This window comes from Rhinoraja longicauda, chromosome 34 (genome assembly GCF_053455715.1).
Source record: "Rhinoraja longicauda isolate Sanriku21f chromosome 34, sRhiLon1.1, whole genome shotgun sequence".
Taxonomy (NCBI): domain Eukaryota; kingdom Metazoa; phylum Chordata; class Chondrichthyes; order Rajiformes; family Arhynchobatidae; genus Rhinoraja; species Rhinoraja longicauda.
The window spans coordinates 6,774,240-6,795,818 of NC_135986.1; the positions used below are offsets into that span (position 1 = coordinate 6,774,240).

At 53.8% G+C, this 21,579-nt stretch overlaps 1 protein-coding gene and 2 non-coding genes across 3 annotated transcripts in view; 1 reads left to right on the plus strand and 2 right to left on the minus strand.

Moving 5' to 3' along the window:
* Positions 1-21,579, plus strand: part of LOC144609304 (uncharacterized) — a 98,999-nt gene that overhangs the window by 8,413 nt on the left and 69,007 nt on the right. The gene's annotated exons all lie outside the window — the stretch shown is intronic.
* Positions 6,606-6,678, minus strand: trnak-cuu (transfer RNA lysine (anticodon CUU)). Its single transcript has one exon. It is a non-coding gene; the product is annotated as a tRNA-Lys (tRNA).
* On the minus strand, positions 8,168-8,240 carry trnak-cuu (transfer RNA lysine (anticodon CUU)). Its single transcript has one exon. It is a non-coding gene; the product is annotated as a tRNA-Lys (tRNA).

The window sequence follows — 21,579 nt, forward strand, 5'->3', positions numbered from 1 at the left end:
GAGCCTGACGGTGAAGGGCAGTCATGGCAGGCCTCCTGGCAGCCCTATGAGACCGGAGATCGGCTGCGTGCAATCTGTTCCGAATTGTCTGGGCAGAGAGCCGTCGGCCATATCGTCCTGCAAACCTTGACTGCAAATCTGTAGAAGACAGCCTATGGTTCGTAAGTGCTGACAGGGTGAGGAAACGGTCTTCTTCGGGTGTCGTCTTCTTGGGACGCCCACTTCGCGGCCTGTCTCTGACATCCCCCGTTATATGGAACTTGGCCTTCACTTTGGAGATGGTACTAGGGCTCACTCCAAATAATGCCGCAACTTGGTTTTGCGGAACACCAGCTTGAAGTTGCCCTATCCAGATTAGTCAAACGTGGCATGCCGATTCTTGGAGCAGACACCTACTGACCACTGTAGCAGGGCCCATGCTCACAGATGCTGTCAACCAGGTGCCAATCAGGCACCTGATTGTCAGCACCTGGGGGTACCAGAAGCTCAAAACAAGAGTCAATAGCAACAGCAGAATAAGCTGTTTGGCATTGGCAGAGAAGATTTGGCAAATTTTTCATGGGCGCAACCCATATACTCAGCTCTGCTGCTCATCCCACAAATGCATGTTCCTTACAAATGTGGCACCATTTAAAAGGGAAATAAACAGGCTTTCCAACGGTATAAGATTTATTGCCAAGAAGCATTGTTACAACAAAGAAATAATCTACCAAACACAAATTTCCTTACTTTTTGTGCTATGTTTATGTATATCTACCTACCTATATATATATATATATATCTACCTACCTACCTATCAGTGATTTCGCCAAAACGGTAAACCGTTGCGCCAAAATTTTTGCAGCGCTTTAATCGCCACTCTTCCGGATGTTCGGAAATGATTTTTTAAAAAAATTTGGTTGTATATTTTTTAAGTTACAGAGGTTTTAAAGTTTAAAAATTTCATTTCTAACAGATTTATTGAAGGTCTTCAGTGTGTGACGTCACAATGCCCCTGTGAGATGAGTTCGCGCTGCCGCCCCCTCCCCCACAACTCATGCAGATATATAATAATAATAATAATAATATATTTATTTTATATAGCGCCTTAACACATGCACAAAGCGCTTTACAAATACAATTAACATAGAAACAAACAGACAAACAGACAAACTATCCTGACGGAAAAGCGGCGAATAATCAACGCCAGCGTCCTCTCACGTCAGGGTCCGGCAGTAGACATTAAAGAACACAAGACACACAGATACAATTTTTTACACAAAACAGCCATCACAGTGATTGCTCTAGGCATACCCTCACTGTGATGGAAGGCAAAGTCTTAACATGTATAACATGTGGACCTGCAGCCACAACGGGAAACCACAGCGCCACAATGTTAGCGCCATCTTAATCACCACTGTCCTCGCCACTGTTTATAACAAGTTTTATTTAAATTAGTCGTATATTTTTTAAGTTAGACATTTTAAACTTTAAAACTCTCATTTCTAAACACATTTTTACCACGTGCTGTGCGTCTGACGTCACCACGCACGGCCTCTCCTTACTCGCACAGACAAGATGGACGCCGTTAGCGGAGCCGCCCGCCCGCAATCACCGCCTCCCCTCTCCTCAGTCCCTTAACTCTCCCACACCCGGGGGACACTCCTGAGCAGGAGGGAGATGGTCGGACTCTTGTCCATTCATCCGTCCCTTCAACCCACCCCACGGAGTCCTCGAGTCCCCCCTTCCCTACCGGGCCCAGCACCGTTACCGCACCCCCCCCCCCCCCCGCGGACCATTAACTAATGCCCCCTCCCCCGGACCTTTACTTTAACGAATGCGCTCCCCACGTGCACCGCCGCCCGTCCCCGCATCTGACATTACTCAGGTCGGGCAGCGCTGACCGCCGGGAGATGTAGTCGCCGTCGCCTCTCCCGCTCGGGGCGGGGGGGGGGGGGGTTGCGGCACCCGCCCGACTGACGACAGTGCCTGTCAATGCGGGGTGACGAGAGCTCTACTGCTGCCCTCCCCTCTCTCCCCCTCCCCCCCCTTCCCCCCTCATCCTCTCCTCCCCTCTCCTCCCCCCTCCCCCCTGGACGCGATCTCCACCAACTGCCGTCGCCGACAGCCCCACCGCGCGCTGCTGCTGCCGGTTGATGACGCGGTCTCCACCAACTGCCGTCGCCTACAGCCCCACCGCGCGCTGCTGCTGCCGCTTGATGACGCGGTCTCCATCAACTGCCGTCGCCGACAGCCCCACCGCGCGCTGCTGCTGCTGCTGCTGTTGGTTGATGACGCGCTCTCCACCAACTGCCGTCGCCGACAGCCCCACCGCGCGCTGCTGCTGCTGCTGCCGCTTGATGACGCGGTCTCCATCAACTGCCGTCGCCGACAGCCCCACCGCGCGCTGCTGCTGCTGTTGGTTGATGACGCGCTCTCCACCAACTGCCGTCGCCGACAGCCCCACCGCGCGCTGCTGCTGCCGGTTGATGACGCGGTCTCCATCAACTGCCGTCGCCGACAGCCCCACCGCGCGCTGCTGCTGCTGCTGGTGGTTGAGGACCGGCTCCAGCATCGCAGACGGCAGCTTCAACCACATACAGTCGAAAGCAGACGGGAGATGGTCAGACTGATGGTCGTGGGTTGAAGGGACTCATTCTTCCCTTCCGTCCCTTCAACCCACGCACGGCGTCCTCGAGTCCCCCCTCCCGCCCGGGCCCAGCACCCCGCACCGTTACCGCACACAAGCCGCAGCGCAGCGGGCAGCTTCTTCTCCTCCTCCTCCTTCAGCGGCCGCTGCCACCGACGGCCCCCGTCGCGACTTCACAAAGATGGCGGCCGCTCTCCTCACGCTCCGCCATCTTGTGCGCGCCTCCCGCCGCGCCTCTCTCCTCTCTCCCCTCGCTTCTCTCCCTCCCCACTCTCCCAGACCCGCCGGCACGCCTCGAGTAGTCCCACCTGCGCTGGCCGCCTCGAGTAGTCGCACCTCCGCCGCCCGACTCGAGTAGTCCGGAGCTCCCTCCTCCTCCCTGCAAGATCGGTAAGTGCCTTTCGCCGCCAACGGCTCCACGGAGGGGAGTGGACGTGGGGGCCGAGTGGGTGGAGGGAAGGGTGGGAGGGGGGGGGTGTGAGGGTGGGGGGAGGAGACAGTGGGGGAAAGGGGGGGTGAGGAGAGAGTGGGGGGAGGGGGAGAGTGGGACTGGGGAGGGGGTCAGCGGGGGTGTGGGGTTGGTTGGGGGAAGAGGGGTGGTTGGGGGAAGAGGGGGTAGTTGGGGGAAGAGGGGGTGGTTGGGGGAAGAGGGGGTGGTTGGGGGAAGGGGGGTGGGTGGGGGAAGAGGGGGTGGTTGGGGGAAGGGGGGTGGGTGGGGAAGAGGGGGTGGTTGGGGGAAGAGGGGGTGGTTGGGGGAAGAGGGGGTGGTTGGGGGAAGAGGGGGTGGTTGGGGGAAAAGGGGGTGGTTGGGGGAAGGAACAGTGGGGGTCAGGGAAGAGTGGGGGAGGGAAAGAGGGAGAAGGTGGGTGGGGGGAAGGGGACAGTGAGAGTGAAAGGGGTGGAGAGGAAGGAGGGGGAGGCTGGGAGAGGGTGTGGGGGTGGGGGGGACAGTGAGAATGGGGGTGGGGCGAGTGTGGAGGGGAGGGTTGGGGTCAAGGTGGGAGGTTGGAGGAGGGGTGGAGGAGAAAGGGGGGGATGGGGAGAGTAGAGAGGGGCTGGGGGAGGAGAGATTGGCGGGGAAGGGTAAGAGAGTGCGGGTGGGGGGAAGGGAGACGGGGTGGGGAAGAGGGGACAGTGGGGGTGGGGGGAGGGGGACAGTGAGAATGGGGGTGCGACGAGTGTGGAGGGGAGGGTGGGGGGAAGAGGGGTGGAGGAGAGAGGGGGGTGGGGGGAGAGTGAGAGTGGGGCTGGGGGGAGTGGAGAAGAGATTGGCGGGGAGGGGGAGTGTGGGGGGAGGAGAGAATGGGGAAGTGGGAGGAGCAGAGGGGGGTGGGAGGGAGAGTGGGACTGGGGGGGACAACAGGGTAGGGAGGTAGGGGGAAGAGAGTGGAGGTTGGTGGCAAGGGGGACAGTGGCGGTTAGGGGAGAGGGGGAGGGTGGGGGTGAGAGGGAGAGTGGGACTGGAGAGGAGGACAGTGGGGGAGGGGGGTGGTGGGGGGAAGAGAATGGGGGTGGTAGGGGGCAGTGTTGGTCTGGGAAGAGTGGGAAGGAGGGGACAGTGAGTGATAGGGGGAGGAGAGAGGGGTGTGGGGGAAAGGGGGTGGTGGTGGTGGGAAGAGAGTGGGGGGAAGGGTGACAGTGGGGGTGGGGAAGAGGGGAGAGTGGGAGGGGGACAGTGAGAATGGGGGTGGGGCGAGTGGGTGGAGTGGAGGGGGTGAGGGTGGGGGGAGGAGAGGAGCGGGGATGGGGGAGAGTCGGGCTGGGGGAGGAGAGAGTGGTGGAAATGGGGGGTGGTGGGGAAAGGGAGGGTGGGGGATGAGGGAAGAGAATGAGGGGGTGGGGCGAGGAGTGGAGGAAAGAGGGGTGGGGGTGGGAGGGAGAGTGCGGGTGAGGATGGGTGGGGGGGAGGGGACAGCGGGGGAGGGGGAAGGTGGGCAGTGTGGGTCAGGGAAGAGGGGGATGGGGAAGGTTGGGAGGAGCAGAGGGGGTGGGAGGGAGAATGGGACGGGAAGGAGGGTGGTGGTGAGGGGAAGAGAGAATGGGGGTGGGAGGGAAAAGGGGGAAGGTGGGTGGGGGGAAGGGAACAGTGAGAGTGAAGGGGAGGGTGGGGGGAGGAGACGGGGTGTGGGGGAAAGGGGGGTGGTGGTGGGGGAAAGGGGGGTGGTGGTGGTGGGGGAAGAGAGTGGGGGGAAGGGGGACAGTGGGGGTCAGGGGAGAGTGGTTGGGGAAGATGGGAGAGGGGGTGGGGGGGAGGGGGATAGTGAGAATGCGGGTGGGGTGGGTGGAGGGGAGGGTAGGGGTGGGAAGGGGATGAAGGTGGGGGAGGCGTGGTGGATGAGAGAGGAGGGTGGGCGAGAGTGGGGCTGGGGGAGGAGAGAATGTGGGGGATAGGGGGGTGGGGGGAGGAGAGAGTGGGGGAAAGGGTGGCTGGGGAGTGAGAGTGGGGCGGGAGGAGGGGAGAGTGATGGAAAGGGGGGTGGTGGGGAATGGGGGGGTGGAGGAGAGTGCGAGTGGGTGTGGGAGGGAGAGAGACTGGGGAGGAGGGGTGGGTGGGTAGGAGGGAGGAGTGGGGTGGGGGGAAGGGGACCGCAGGGGTGGGGGGGAGGAGGGGTGGTGGTGGCGGAGAAGGGAACAGTGGGGGTCAGGGAAGATGGGAGAGTTGGGGGTAGGGGGGTCAGGGAAGATGGGAGAGTTGGGGGTAGGGAGGGGGGATAAGGGAGATTGAGTAGGGGGTTGAGGCTGTTACAACAATACAGGAGAGGGTTTGCGTCCAAGACTCCTCAGTCACACCCTCTCCCCTTCCTGTACCGCCTTTAATTGCGTTCCCCCTCCCCTGGAGGAGCACGGCACCACAGTGAAGGAGAAAGAAGATGGCAGGACGGTGTCAGTGGTTCCCTCTCCCCTTTCCCCTCCCCCACCCCATTCCCCCCTCCTCACCCTCCCCTCCTCTCCCCACCCCATTGAGATTTTTATTTTATTTTTAACAGACAATTTATTTTAAAGGAAAAACGTGATTTCCCCAGGTCACAATGGAAACCTACGAGAACGGGCCCACTTGGTCTAGTATATACTAAAACTCTTGTTTGTTTGTTTCGTGAAGTGAAGCCAAAACGGTACAAAGCGCGACAATTTAGGCCCACCTTACTCACCGTCGTCCCTTTGGTGCTAATGGAAGAAGTTTCATTGAAATCGGTGTTATATTTTTAAAGTTATTCACATTTTAAAGTTTAAATCTATCTCCTAGGGAGGGAGGGGGGTGGGGGAGGGAGGATAAGGGGGGTTGAGAGTGGGGGAGAGGAGAGGGGTGGAGAGGGTGCTGCACCAATGCAGGAGAGGTTTAGGCCCAACGGGTCCACTGGTCTAATGTTTCTATAAGATCCCCTCTCATCCTTCTAAATTCAAGCTGGAAAAGAATGGACGCACACTTTGCGATTTATTTATAAATCTGGTGTGCGTCTGGAGTTTCTTGCTTCTCTCCAGAGACTTATATAGATACAAACACACTGAGTGTAACTGCAGCAGTATACATTACAGACGTGCACATGCACACACACATTTACACACATTCGCACACGCACTCACGTACGCGAGCTCACACACACACACACGCTGATGCACGCACGCTCACACACACACACACGCTCTACGCTCGCACACACGCGCATGCACACACGCGCTCGCTCACGCACGCTCACACACACACACGCTCACGCACACAGGCTCACACGCACACAGGCTCACACCCTCACACACATATGCTCACTCACATACGCTCACACCTGCACATTTACAAAGTGAGAGAAAGACTTGCTTCCAGTGGCACACGCACTCACGCACGCACGCACACGCTCACACCCTCACGTTCGCACCCTCACGCTCACACTCGCACACGCTCACTGCGATTTACAAAGTGTGCGTAAGACTTGTGGCAAAGAGACCGGGCGACAAGAAGAAATAAAGAAATAAAGAAAGCATTCGCCCAACGTGGGGCTCGAACCCACGACCCTGAGATTAAGAGTCTCATGCTCTACCGACTGAGCTAGCCGGGCTGTGGGGAAGAGGCCCCTTCTCACTGCTTATCTGTGCCACACTGAGACAGGGGGCATGGTCTGGCTCATGATTCCCCCGCTTCTCCGATCCCCCTCTGAGCTCCAGGGATGCTCCCTCACCCACCGCCCCCCGACACTCCCTCACTCTCCCTCCCTCCGCCTCCTGCACTCCCTCACCCATCCATCCATTCCCCCTTCCCTCCATTCCCCACTCCCTCACTCCCCTCCGCCTCCTGCACTCCCTCACCCCTCCCTCCATTCCCCCCTCCTTCCCTCCCTCCGCCTCCTGCACTCCCTCACCCCTCCCTCCATTCCCTCCCCCGACACTCCCTCACTCCCCCCCTCCCTCCCTCCGCCTCCTGCACTCCCTCACCCCTCCCTCCATTCCCCCCTCCTTCCCTCCCTCCGCCTCCTGCACTCCCTCACCCCTCCCTCCATTCCCCCCCGACACTCCCTCACTCCCCCCCTCCCTCCGCCTCCTGCACTCCCTCACCCCTCCCTCCATTCCCCCCTCCCTATATACTAAAACTCTTGTTTGTTTGTTTGTTTGTTCCTGAACTACAGCCAAAACGGTACACGATAGCGCGACAATTTTAGGCCCACCTTACTCACCGTCGTCCCTTTGGTGCTAATGGAAGAAGTTTCATTGAAATCGGTGTTATATTTTTAAAGTTATTCACATTTTAAAGTTTAAATCTGTCTCTGAGGGAGGGAGGGGGTGGGGGAGGATAAGGGGGGGTTGAGAGTGGGGGAGAGGGGAGAGGAGAGGTTTAGGCCCAATGGATCCACTTGGTCTAGTGTTTCTATAAGATCCCCTCTCATTCGTCTAAATTCAAAAAGACTGGAAGCACACTCTGCGATTTATTTATAAATCATCGTCTGGAGTTCCTTGCTTCTCCTCTCCAGAGACTTATATAGATACAAACACACTGAGTGTAACTGCAGGAGTATACATTACAGACGCACACATGCACACACACATTTACACACACTCGCACACGCACTCACTTATGTACGCGCGCTCACTCACACGCACGCAGGCTCACACACACGCTCACACACACACACACAAGCTCACGCTCACACACACACGCTCGCACACACACACAAGCTCACACACACATACGCTCACACACTCACATTTACAAAGTGAGAGAAAGACTTGCTTCCAGTGGCACACACACACACGCACTCACTCACACACGCTCATACACACGCTCACACACACCCTCACACACGCGCGCTCACACGATCACACACACACGCGCTCACACCCTCACGCACACACGCTCACACGCATACGCTCACACCTGCACATTTACAAAGTGAGAGAAAGACTTGCTTCCAGTGGCACACGCACTCACACACTCACTCTAGCACTCTCACACTCTCTCACTCACTCACTGCGATTTACAAAGTGTGGGTAAGACTTGTGGCAAAGAGACACAAGGCGACAGGAAGAAATAAATAAATAAATAAATAAAGCATTCGCCCAACGTGGGGCTCGAACCCACGACCCTGAGATTAAGAGTCTCATGCTCTACCGACTGAGCTAGCCGGGCTGTGGGGAAGTGGCCCCTTCTCACTGCTTATCTGTGCCACACTGAGACGGGGACAGGGACTGGCTCATGATTCCCCCGCTTCTCCGATCCCCCTCTGAGCTCCAGGGATGCTCCCTCACCCACCGCCCCCCTCCCTCCCTCACTGCCCCCCCTCCCTCCCTCCGCCTCCTGCACTCCCTCACCCCTCCCTCCATTCCTCCCTCCCTCTGCCTCCTGCACTCCCTCACCCCTCCCTCCTCCCTCCATTCCCCCCCTCCCTCACTCCCCTCCCTCAGCCTCCTGCACTCCCTCCGCCTCCTGCACTCCCTCACCCTCCCTCCATTCCCCTCTCTCCCTCCCTCCTTCCCTCCCTCACTCCCCCTCTGCCTCCTGCACTCCCTCACCCCTCCCTCCATTCCCCCCCTCCCTCCCTCCTTCCCTCCCTCACTCCCCCCCTCCCTCCGCCTCCTGCACTCCCTCACCCCTCCCTCCATTCACCCCTCCCTCCATTCCCATGACAGTAGATTTTCTCCAGAGATGCTGTCTGACCCGCTGAGTTCAGTTTAATTTAGAGATACAGCGCGGAAACAGGCCCTTAAGACCACCGAGTCCACGCCGCCCAGCGATCCCCGCACACTAACACTATCCTACACACACACACACTAGGGACAATTTACACTTATACCAAACCAATTAACCTACAAACCTGCACGTCTTTGGAGTGTGGGAGGAAACCGAAGATCTCAGAGAAAACCAGTTGTCTATGTCTAGAGCAGATACAAGAACTAGGACTGGGACTGAGCAACCTTGTATTCCTTGAAGCGCAGGAGAACAAGGGGTAATCTTATAGAGGTGTACAACATCATGAGAGGAATCGTGAGGCCGCATTTAGAGTATTGTGTTCAGTTCTGGGCACCATGTTATAGGAAAGATGTCAAGCTGGAAAGGGTGCAGAGAAGATTTAGACAATAGACAATAGGTGCAGGAGGAGGCCATTCGGCCCTTCGAGCTAACACTGCCATTCAACGTGATCATGGCTGATCATTCTCAATCAGTACCCCGTTCCTGCCTTCTCCCCATACCCCCTGACTCTGCTATCCTTAAGAGCTCTCTTTTGAATGCATTCAGAGAATTGGCCTCCACAATTTACGAGGATGTTGCCAGGACTCGAGGGGTCTGAGCTACAGGGAGAGGTTGAGTAGGCTGGGACTCTATTCCTTGGAGCGCAGGAGGATGAGGGGTGATCTTATAGAGGTGTACAAAATCATGAGAGGAATAGATCGGGTAGACGCAACAGAGTCTCTTGCCCAGAGTAGGGGAATCGAGGACCAGAGGACATAAGTTTAAGGTGAGGTGGGGAAAGATTTAATAGGAATCTGTGGGGTAACTTTTTCACACAAAGGGTGGTGGGTGTATGGAACGAGCTGCCGGAGGAGTATAAGAAAATAACTGCAGATGCTGGTACAAATCGAAGGTATTTATTCACAAAATACTGGAGTAACTCAGCGGGTCAGGCAGCATCTCAGCAGAGAAGGAATGGGTGACGTTTCGGGTCGAGATCCTTCTTCAGACCCTTCAGTCTGTAGAAGGGTCTCGACCCGAAACGTCACCCATTCCTTCTCTCCTGACCTGCTGAATTACTCCAACATTTGGTGAATAAATACCTTGGAGCTGCCGGAGGAGGTGGATGAGGCAGGGACTATCCCATCGTTTAAGAAACAGCTAGACAGGTACATGGATAGGCCGGGTTTGGAGGGATATGGGCCAAATGCAGGCAGGTGGGACTAGTGTAGATGGGGCATGTTGGTCGGTGTGGGCAGGTGGGACTAGTGTAGATGGGGCATGTTGGTCAGTGTGGGCAGGTGGGACTAGTGTAGATGGGGCATGTTGGTCGGTGTGGGCAGGTGGGACTAGTGTAGATGGGGCATGTTGGTCGGTGTGGGCAGGTGGGACTAGCGTAGATGGGGTATGTTGGTCGGTGTGGGCAGGTGGGACTAGCGTAGATGGGGCATGTTGGTCGGTGTGGGCAGGTGGGACTAGCGTAGATGGGGCATGTTGGTCGGTGTGGGCAGGTGGGACTAGTGTAGATGGGGCATGTTGGTCGGTGTGGGCAGGTGGGACTAGTGTAGATGGGGCATGTTGGTTGGTGTGGGCAGGTGGGACTAGTGTAGATGGGGCATGTTGCCGGTGTGGGGAGATGGGACTAGTGTAGATGGGGCATGTTGGCCGGTGTGGGCAAGTTGGACCCTGTTCTGCGTTGTATCACTCTATGCCACTCTGTATCTTGTTCTTTGCTCTACTATAGTTCTTGATTTTGACCTGAATGTATCTCCAGTCTCCCTTTCCACTCGTGCCTCGAAACGTCAACAACCCCTCTCCCTCCATAGACGCTGCTCGACCCACTGAGTTCCTCCTGCACTTTTATTCTTGCTACAGATTCCAGCATCTGCAGTCTCTTCTTTAGTTTAGAGATGCAGCACGGAAACAGGCCCTTCGGCCCTACCGAGTCCACGCCGACCATCGATCGCCCCGTTCACACTAGTTCTACGTTGTCCCACTTTCTCATCCACTCCCTCGGAGGACAATTTAAAGAGGGCAGATTAAACTACAAACCCGCACGTCTTTGGGATGTGGGAGGGGAACCAGAGCGCCCGGAAAGAGATGGAAGCTTTGGAAAGGGTGCGGAGGAGATTTATGAGAATGCGGCCTGAAGAGTTTGAGCTTCAAGGGCAGGTTGGACAGACTTGGGTTCTTATCTCCGTAACATAGAAACATAGAAAATAGGTGCAGGAGTAGGCCATTCGGCCCTTCGAGCCATTCAATATGATCATGGCTGATCATCCCACTCAGTATCCCGTACCTGCCTTCTCTCCATATCCCCTGATCCCTTTAGCCACAAGGGCCACATCTAACTCCCTCTTATATATAGCCAATGAACTGGCCTCAACTACCTTCTGTGGCAGAGAATTCCACAGATTCACCACTCTGTGTGAAAAAAAACTTTCTCATCTCGGTCCTAAAAGACTTCCCCCTTATCCTTAAACTGTGTGATCCCTTGTTCTGGACTTCCCCAACATCGGGAACAATCCTCCCGCATCTAGCCTGTCCAACGCCTTAATAATTTTGTAAGTTTCTATAAGATCCCCCCTCAATCTTCTAAATTCCAGCGAGTACAAGCCGAGTCTATCCAGTCTTTCTTCATACGAAAGTCCTGCCAACGTCAGAGATAGAGGGGAGACCTGATAAAGTATCTAACATTATAAGAGGCATGGATAGGGTGGACAATCAGAAACCATGCCCTCAGGATGGAAATGTCCTCGAGGACATAAGATGAGAGGGGCAAAGTTTAAAGGGGGTGTGGGGGGCAAGTTTTTTTACACAGAGGGTGGTGGGAGCCGGGGATGTTGGTGGAGGCAGATACGATAGTGGCTTTGTTTAAGAGGCTTTGAGAGGCGCGTGGAAGCGTAGGGAATAGAGGGATATTTAGTTTAGAGACACAGCATGGAAACAGGCCCTTCGGCCCACCGAGTCCATGCCAACCATTGACCACCCGTTCACACTGGTTCTCTGTCATCCCACTTTCTCATCCACTCCCTGCACACCAGGGGACAATTTACACAGAGGGCCGATTGACCAACAAACCCGCACGTCTCTGGAGGAAACCGGAGCACCTGGGGAATATGTGCAAACCACACGCACGCACACACACACATACGCACACTCACACCCTCACGCTCATACACACACGCACGCACATACACACAAACGTGCGCACATGCACACACGCACACTCATACACACACACCCACACATACACACACCCACACTCGCACACACATACGCTCACACACACGCACGTACACACACATACACACGCACATACACACGCCCCCAACACACACACATGCACACAAACACACACGCGCCCATACGCACACACACCCAAGGCAGCTGCACCACCGTACCGTCCATGCCTGGACTGTCCTCGCAGTTGAAAGGCCGAGGTAGTTGCTACTCTGCACTTCCTTGTTTAGTTTGGTTTAGAGATACAGCGTGGAGAAAAAGGCCCTTAAGTCCATCGGGTCCACGCCAACCAGCGATCCCCGCGCGCTAACACTATCCTACCACACATTACGCACAATTTACCATCTCACCAAGCCAATTAACCCACAAACCCTTATGTCTTTAGAGTGTTGAAGTTAAACCACCCGGAGAAAACCTACGTGGTCACGTGGAGAACGTATAAACTCTGTAGAGACACTACCCATAGACGGGATTGAACCCGGGTCTCTGGTGCTGTGAGACAGCCGACTTAAGATAGTTCTTCTCTTCCACACGCTCTTCCACCCAGTTGCTAAGCACTTCAACTCCCACTCCCACACCGACCTTTCTGTCCTGGGCCTCCTCTACTGTCAGAGTGAGGCCCAGCGCAAATTGGAGGAACAGCACCTCATATTTCGCTTGGGCAGCTCACACCCCAGCAGTATGAACCTTGACTTCTCTAACTTCGAATAAACATTGCATCCCCCTCTCTCTCTCTCCGTCCCTCCCCTCTCTCTGGCCTCTCCCCTAGTCGTCGTACTAGTTTCACTGTCGGTTTAACTCGTTATCACCTAACCCACAGCCAACAATGGACCATTGTGGACTCCCGCTTTCCTTGATCATTGCTTTTTGCATATCTTCCATTCATTTGGCCTGCATCTCCCATCTCCCCTACCCCCTGACTCTCAGTCTGAAGAAGGGGATCGACCCAATCTTTTTATCCAGAGATAAATGCTGCCTGACCCGCTGAGTTACTCCAGCTTTGTGCATCTGCCATCTGTTGAATCGAGTCGTAGAGTGAGACAGCGTGGAAACAGGCCCTTCGGACCAACTTGCCCACACGGGCCAACATGTCCCAGCTACGCTAGTCCCACCTGCCCGCATTTGGTCCATATCCCTCCAAACTTGGCAGGAGTAGGCCATTCGGCCCTTCAAGCCTGCACCGCCATTCAATATGATCATGGCTGATCATCCCACTCAGTATCCCGTACCTGCCTTCTCTCCATACCCCCTGATCCCTTTAGCCACATCTAACTCCCTCTTATATATAGCCAATGAACTGGCCTCAACTACCTTCTGTGGCACAGAATTCCACAGATTCACCACTCTCTGTGTGAAAAAAAACTTTCTCATCTCGGTCCTAAAAGACTTCCCCCTTATCCTTAAACTGTGACCCCTTGTTCTGGACTTCCCGAATATCGGGAACAATCTTCCTGCATCTAGCCTGTCCAACCCATTAAGAATTTTGTAAGTTTCTATAAGATCCCCCCTCAATCTTCTAAATTCCAGCGAGTACAAGCCGAATTTATCCAGTCTTTCTTCATATGAAAGTCCTGCCATCCCAGGAATCAATCTGGTGAACCTTCTCTGTACTCCCTCTATGGCAAGAATGTCTTTCCTCAGATTAGGAGACCAAAACTGTACGCAATACTCCAGGTGTGGTCTCACCAATGCCCTGTACAACTGCAGCAGAACCTCCCTGCTCCTATACTCAAATCCCCTCGCTAGTCACCCGTTCCTTCTCTCCCGAGATGCTGCCTGTCCCGCTGAGTTACTCCGGCATTTTGAGTCCAAGCAGGTTTTAAGTTCACGAATCTACGCCGGTTTTCAAGTAAGTCCCAGCGTCTATTTTCTTAAACTTTATTGAAGCATCCACTATAAGCAGCTCACAGAATGGACCAGTCCCAGAGACAGAAAACAGCATAGATTAATACTCCGAAGGTGAGGACGAAAATGACAGTCAGAACCAGGCTGGGTCTCCTGTTGCCTGGAAGGTACAAGAAGCACGTTACATCTCCTGAATCTTTAACGTGATCGTTAAGGCGGCGGGGCGACGCAGCAGGTAGAGCTGCTGCCTCACAGCGCTAGAGAACCTTGAGTCAGAGGGTGGTGAATCTGTGGGATTCTTTGCCACAGACAGCTGTGGAGGCCACAAGTCAGTGGGTATTGTTAAGGCAGAGACAGACAGATTCTTGATTAGTGCGGGTGTCAGGGGTTACGGGGAGAAGGCAGGAGAATGGGGCTAGGATAGATCAGCCGCAATTGAATGGCGGGGTGGACTTGATGGGCATAATGGCTTAATTCTGCTCCTACCGCTGATGAAGGACCGGGGGTTCGATCCTGACTACTAGGGGCGCTGTCTGTACGGAGTTTGTACGTTCTCCCCGTGACCTGCGTGGGTTTTCTCCGGGTGCTCCGGTTTCCTCCCCACACAGGCAGGCAGGTTTGTGGGTTGATTGGCCCTGTGTTACATTGTAAACTGTCCTGTCCTGAGCAACTCAGCGGGTCAGGCAGCATCTCGGGAGGACATGTTTGGTTTGTTTAGAGATCCAGCAGGGAAACAGGTCCTTCAGCCCAGCAAGTCCACGATGACACGCGATCGATCACCCCTTCACACTAGTCCGATGTTATCCCACTTTGTCTCACCCCCTACACACTCGGGGGCAATTTACAGAGGGGCCGGTTAACCTACAATATGTGTAGGGAAAAAAACTGCAGATGCTGGTTTAAATCGAAGGTGGACTCAAAATGCTGGAGTAACTCAGCGGGTCAGGCAGCGTCTCGGGGGCGAAGAAATGGATGACGTTTCGGGCCGAGACCCTTCAGAATAACGTCGACCCAAAACGCCACCCATTCCTTCTCTCCCGAGATGCTGCCTGACCCGCTGAGTTACTCCAGCATTTTGTGCCTGCCTTTGATTAACCTACAAACCCGCACATCGTTGGGACGTGGGAGGAAACCGGAGCACCCGGAGGAAACCCACGCAGTCACGGGGAGAACGTACAATCTCCATAAACACGCACGCGCACACATATGTGCGCACACAGATGCACACACACATACATGCACACACACATATGCACACACACATATGCACACACACAGATGCACACACCTACACACACATGCACGCATGTGTGCGCACACAGATGCACACACACATATACATGCACACATGCGCGCACACATTAGGGATCAAGAGTGTAGCAAAGTTGGGAGAACCCAGCTGTCAGGAACTAGTCTGGGTTTAGTTTTAGGTTTATTATTGTCACGTGCACCGAGGTACAGTACAACAGCTTTCCTGTTGCGTTCTAACCAGTCTGTGGAAAGACTGTACACGATTACAATCGAGCCGTCCACAGTGTACAGACACAGGATAAAGGGAATAACGTTTAGTGCAAGGTAAAGTCCGATTAAAGATAGTCCGAGGGTCTCCAACGAGGCAGATGGGAGGTCAGGGCCTCTCTGGTTGTGGTAGGATGGTTCAGTTGCCTGATAACGGTCGGGAAGAAACTGCCCCTGAATCTGGAGGTGTGCGTCTCCACACTTCTGTACCTCTTGCCCCGATGGGAGAGGGGAGAAGAGGGAGTGGCCGGGGGTGAGACTGGTCCTTGATTAAGGCTGCTGGTCTTGAAAGGCTTTGATTTGCATGCGACCTAAAGATAATACCAGGCATAGATGCAATCAGGTCAAACTCTGGTACAACAGGTGGGGCAAAGGGGAAGATACAGCTTGCGGGATATAGTTCTCAGCATTGTCGCGCGTCAGTCCCATAGACAAAGTCCAATGTCCGCAATGGGGTAGTGGTGAATCGCACAGTGCCCTGGCTTATGGAAGGACCCTGTGGAAACTTGGTAAGAAGCTACTTTTTCATCTCCCTGCTCAGAAGGTACAGAAGCTTGAAAGCGTGTACCACCAGACTCAGGAACAGCTCCGTCCCCTGCTGTTGAAGACACAGAGCGCTGGATCAGCTCAGCAACTCGTTAGACTTTAGAGAGACAGCGCATAAACAGGCCCTTCGGCCCATCGGGTCCGCGCCTGACCAGCAATCGTCCCGCACGTTAGTTCTATCCGGGAAACCCAATTTACAATTTTTACCAAAGCCAATTAACCTGCACACCCGCACGCCTTTGGAGTGTGGGAGGAAACCGGAGCGCCCGGAGAAAACCCACGCAGGTCACGGGGAGAACGTACAAACTCCGTACAGATAGCACCTGCGGTCAGGATGGAACCCGGGTCTTCGGCGCTGTGAGGCAGCAACTCTACCGCTGCGACAAAATGAACAAAAACCTCATTCTCATGATTAAATTCTCCATACACAGATTACATCAGTGAATGTGTTGAAGAAAAGTTCAATAGGTTTTATAGACACAACTGGCTTCAAAGGGGTGTGAAGGGTAGCAGAGTTTGCTGCCTCACAGCGCCAGAGACCCAGGTTCGATCCTGACTACGGGCGCTGTCTGTACAGAGTTTGTACGTTCTTCCTGTGACCACGCCGATTTTCTCCGGGTGCTCCGGTTTCCTCCCACACTCCAACGACGTACAGGTTTGTAGGTTAATTGTGCCTGAAACAGCTACTTTGCTGCAACCATCATGATCTTGCACCAGTCTAGACAACCATAATCCAACCTCAACCACCGAACAATAGACAATAGTTGCAGGAGGAGGCCATTCGGCCCTTCGAGCCAGCACCGCCATTCATTGTGATCATGGCTGATCATCCACAATCAGTAACCCGTGCCTGCCTTCTCCCTATATCCCTTGATTCCACTAGTCCCTAGAGCTCTATCTGACTCTCTTTTAAATTCATCCATTGATTTGGCCACACTGCCCTCTGTGGCAGAGAATTCCACAAATCCACAACTCTCTGGGTGAAAAAGTTCCTTCTCACCTCAGTTTTAAATAGCCTCCCCTTTATTCTCAGACTGTGGACCCTGGTTCTGGACTCCCCCAACATTGGGAACATTTTTCCTGCATCTAGCTTGTCCAGTCCTTTTATAATTTTATACGTCTCTATAAGATCCCCTCTCATCCTTCTAAACTCCAGTGAATACAAGCCCGGTCTTTCTAATCGTTCCTCATACAGCAGTCCCGCCATCCCGGGGATTAACCTGGTAAACCTACGCTGCACTGCCTTAATAGCAAGGACGTCCTTCCTCAAATTAGGAGACCAAAACTGCAGCTCCAGGGTCCCAGGTTCGATCCTGAACTCGGGTGGCTGTGTGTGTCTGTGCGTGTGTATGTGTGTGACTGTGTCTGCGTGTGTGTGAGTGTGTGGAGTTTGCACGTTCTCCCTAGTGACCCGTGTGGGGTTGCTCCGGTTCCTCTACTTTAGACTTTGGACTTCGGACCCACAGCGTTGTAAACAGGCCCTTCGGCTCACCGAGTCCGTGCCGACCAGCGATCCCCGCACACTAACACTAACCTACACACACTAGGGACTGTGTGTAGAAAGCAGCAACGGGGTACTGATTCAGAATGATCAGCCATGAACACATTGAATGGCGGTGCTGGCTCGAAGGGCCGAATGGCCTCCTCCTGCACCTATTGTCTATTGTTCGGTGGTTGAGGTTGGATTATGGTTGTCTAGACTGGTGCAAGATCATGATGGTTGCAGCAAAGTAGCTGTTTCAGGCACGATGCGTTGTTAAGCATCGAGTTATAGAGTCTTACAGCATGGAAACGGGCCCATCGACCCAACTTGCCCACACCGACCAACATGTCCCATCTACACTAGTCCCACCTGCCTGCGTTTGGTCCATATCCCTCTAAACCTGCCCTATCCATGTACCTGTCTAGCTGTTTCTTAAACGTTGCGATAGTCCCAGCCTCAACTACCTCCACCGGCAGCTCGTTCCCTACAGGACAATAGACAATAGGTGCAGGAGGAGGCCATTCGGCCCTTCAAGCCAGCACCGCCATTCAATGTGATCATGGCTGATCATTCTCAATCAGTACCCCGTTGCTGCTTTCTCCCCATACCCCCTGACTCCGCTATCCTTAAGAGCTCTATCTAGCTCTCTCTTGAATGCATTCAGAGAATTGGCCTTCACTGCCTTCTGAGGCAGAGAATTCCACAGATTCACAACTCTCTGACTGAAAAAGTTTTTCCTCATCTCCTTTCTAAATGGCCTTACCCCTTATTCTTAAACTGTGTGGCCCCTGGTTCTGGAGTCCCCCAACATTGGGAACATGTTTCCTGCCTCTAACGTGTCCAACCCCTTAATAATCTTACACGTTTCGATAAGATCCCCTCTCATCCTTCTAAATTCCAGTGTATACAAGCCTAGTCGCTCCAGTCTTTCAACATATGACAATCCCGCCATTCCGGGAATTAACCTAGTAAACCTACGCTGCACGCCCTCAATAGCTACGAACACTATGGACCTCTTGCACAACCTTGCACTTGTTTTCTTTTCTAATTATGTTTTTGCACTAATGTCTTTTAGTTTAGAGATACAGCGCGGAAACAGGCCCTTCGGCCCACCGGGTCCGCGCCAACCAGCGATCCCCACACACACTCGGGACGATTTTTACATTTTTTATACCGAGCCAATTAGCCTACAAACCTGGTCGTTTTTGGAGTGTGGGAGGAAACCGAAGATCTCGGAGAAAAACCCACGGGAGAACGTACAAACTCCGTACAGACAGCGCCCGTGGTCGGGATCGAACCCGGGTCTCCGGCGCTGCATTCGCTGTAAGGCGGCAACTCTACCGCTGTGCCGCCCAACGCCAGCCTTCCTTACACGGTCTCTTTTTTTCTAGAATTTTACGTCTGATTTATGTATTAGGTTGTCTTGGTTGGAGTCTAAGCGCCTGTGATCCTCCTGCTTTGTACCTGTACCTCACTGTGAAATAAGCAGATGCCAATAAACTTGTGCAGGAACGAACTGCAGGTGCTGGTTTATACCGAAGATAGACACAAAGCGCTGGATAATCCCACACCTGAGGGAACAATTTACAAGTTACCAGAAGCCAATTAACCTACAAACCTGAAAACAGGCACAAAACGCTGGAGTAACTCAGCGGGACAGGTGGCATCTCTGGCTTAGAAGGAATGGGTGACGTTTCGGGTCGAGACCCTTCATCAGACCCGAAATGACACCCGTTCCTTCTCTCCAGAGATGCTGAGTTATCCCGCTGAGTTACTCCAGCATTCTGTGTCTACCATCGGTCTAAACCAGCGTCTGCAGTTCCTTCCTGCACAACCTACGGACCCGCACGTCTTTGGAGCGTGGGAGGAAAGCGGAGAAAGCCCAACACAATGTGCAAACTCCGTACTGTGGTCAGGATTGATCCCGGGCCTCCAGCATTACGAGGCGGCAGATCGCTCCACCCGCTGTGCCACCGCGTGCCGCCCGAGGGGTACTCTGCCGCGGTTGCTAGGCATTTGCGGCCTACTTACAAAGGCTTCAACTCAGGCCGAGGCACAGGGTTCTTCTGACGCTCAATTTATTGAACGCTAATGATAACACACACCATTCCAAAAACTCACAGTATTTACAACATCCTTAAATATCAGTAAAACATTTATAAATGGCAGTCTCTGTTGTCAGGCAGGCAGTCAAATTAATGGGGCTCAACGTCTGAGAGAAAGACGAAGCTCAACTAATCCAGGAATCAGTGAGTTTGTGTGGGCGCTAACAAGTGCAAATCTTGGGAGCCTAGACAATGCTGCCTCTCCTCATGAGGGCTGAGGTCTTGAAGGAATTCTGCAGAAGAGAGAAAGCAAATCAGATCCATGAGGAATCGCACAAAGAAACCAATTTCATTTCGACAACCTGGGCAACTTTTCCCTCTGCACCATCCTCTATCCTCGCCCTCTCGTCCCCTCGCCTCCTCTCTTCAGCTGCCTACAGTACCGAAGGTTAGTGGGATGGAAGGGGTTGGGGAAGGGGTGGGAGGGAGGGTGGGTGAAAGAGGTTTTGCGGGCGACAAAGACGAACAGGGCCTGTCTCGAAAGGCTGCTCGCCAATCTACAACTGGTCCAGAAAAAAAATCAGGGAGTCTCTTGGGAGATTCTCGTCCCTAAAGAAAGCAGTTGAGAAAAATCCCAAACAGAATTGGCCAATATGGTACGAACTCAGGTCCTGTTTTCTTTTGCTAAACGAGGAATTATAGATACGGGCTCAATCACTGCGTATCTGTGGATGCTGAGAGAACTTCTAATCCCGGGATAGGGATGGGGTTTTATTTTGTTATTGTGCGAGTGTTTGTGATTCTCTGTAGAAATCGCGGCAGGTTTAACATCGAACGTAGTAGAGCACTACAGTGCAGGAGCAGGCCTTTCGGCCCTCAATGTCCATGCCGAACATGATGCCAAGATAGACTTATCTCTGCATGCCCGTTTCCGTTTTCGTTCCCAACTCATTCCTTACATAAATCAGTCTGGAGAAGGGTCTCCACCCGAAACGTCCCCCATTCCTTCCCTCCTGAGATGCTGCCTGACCCGCTGAGTTACTCCAGCATTTTGTGAATAAATACCTTCGATTTGCACCAGCATCTGCAGTTATTTTCTTACCTTAAATAGAACAGTGCAGCGCAGGAAAAGGCCCTTCGGCCAACAATGTCCATGCAAGGTTAATCTAATCTCCACTGCCTGAGCGTGATCCATATCCCACCATTCCCTGCATATCCACCTGCCCTTCTAAAATTCACTTAAACGCCACTGCTATGGTATCTGCCTCCACCACCACCCTTTGGCAGCGTGTTCCAGGCACCCCCCGCCCTCTGTGTACATAAACGTACCCCACACATCACCTCATCTACTGTATCCGCTGCTCTAGATGTCAACTTCTGTACACCGGCGAAACCAAACACAGGCTCGGCGATCGTTTCCCTCAACACCTTCGCTCAGTCCGCCTTAACCAGCCTGATCTCCCGGTGGCTGAGCACTTCAACTCCCCCTCCCACTCCCAGTCTGACCTTTCTGTCATGGGCCTCCTCCAGTGCCATAGTGAGGCCCACCGGAAATTGGAGGAACAGCACCTCATATTTCGCCTGGGCAGCTGGCAGCCCAGCGGTATGAACATTGACTTCTCCAACTTTAGATAGTTCCTCTGTCCCTCTCTTCCCCTCCCCCTTCCCAGATCTCCCTCTATCTTCCTGTCTCCACCTATATCCTTCCTTTGTCCCGTCCCCCCTGACATCAGTCTGAAGAAGGGTCTCGACCCGAAACGTCACCAATTCCTTCTCTCCTGAGATGCTGCCCGACCCGCTGAGTTACTCCAGCATTTTGTGAAATAAATACCTTCGATTTGTACCAGCATCTGGTTATTTTCTTACACCACACATCACCTTTCAACTTTCCCCCTCTGACCGTAAAACCATCCCCTCTCTTTGACATTTCCACCCTGAGAAAATGCTTCTGACTGCCTACCCTATCTATCTATGCCTCTTATAATTTTATACACTTCTACCAGGTCCCCCCCTCAACACGACATTTTGGAGAACACATTTCAAGTTTGTTCAACCTCTCCTCGTAGCTCATCCCAGCTAAACCAGGCAGCTGCTGAGTTACTCCAGCACTTTGTGCCTC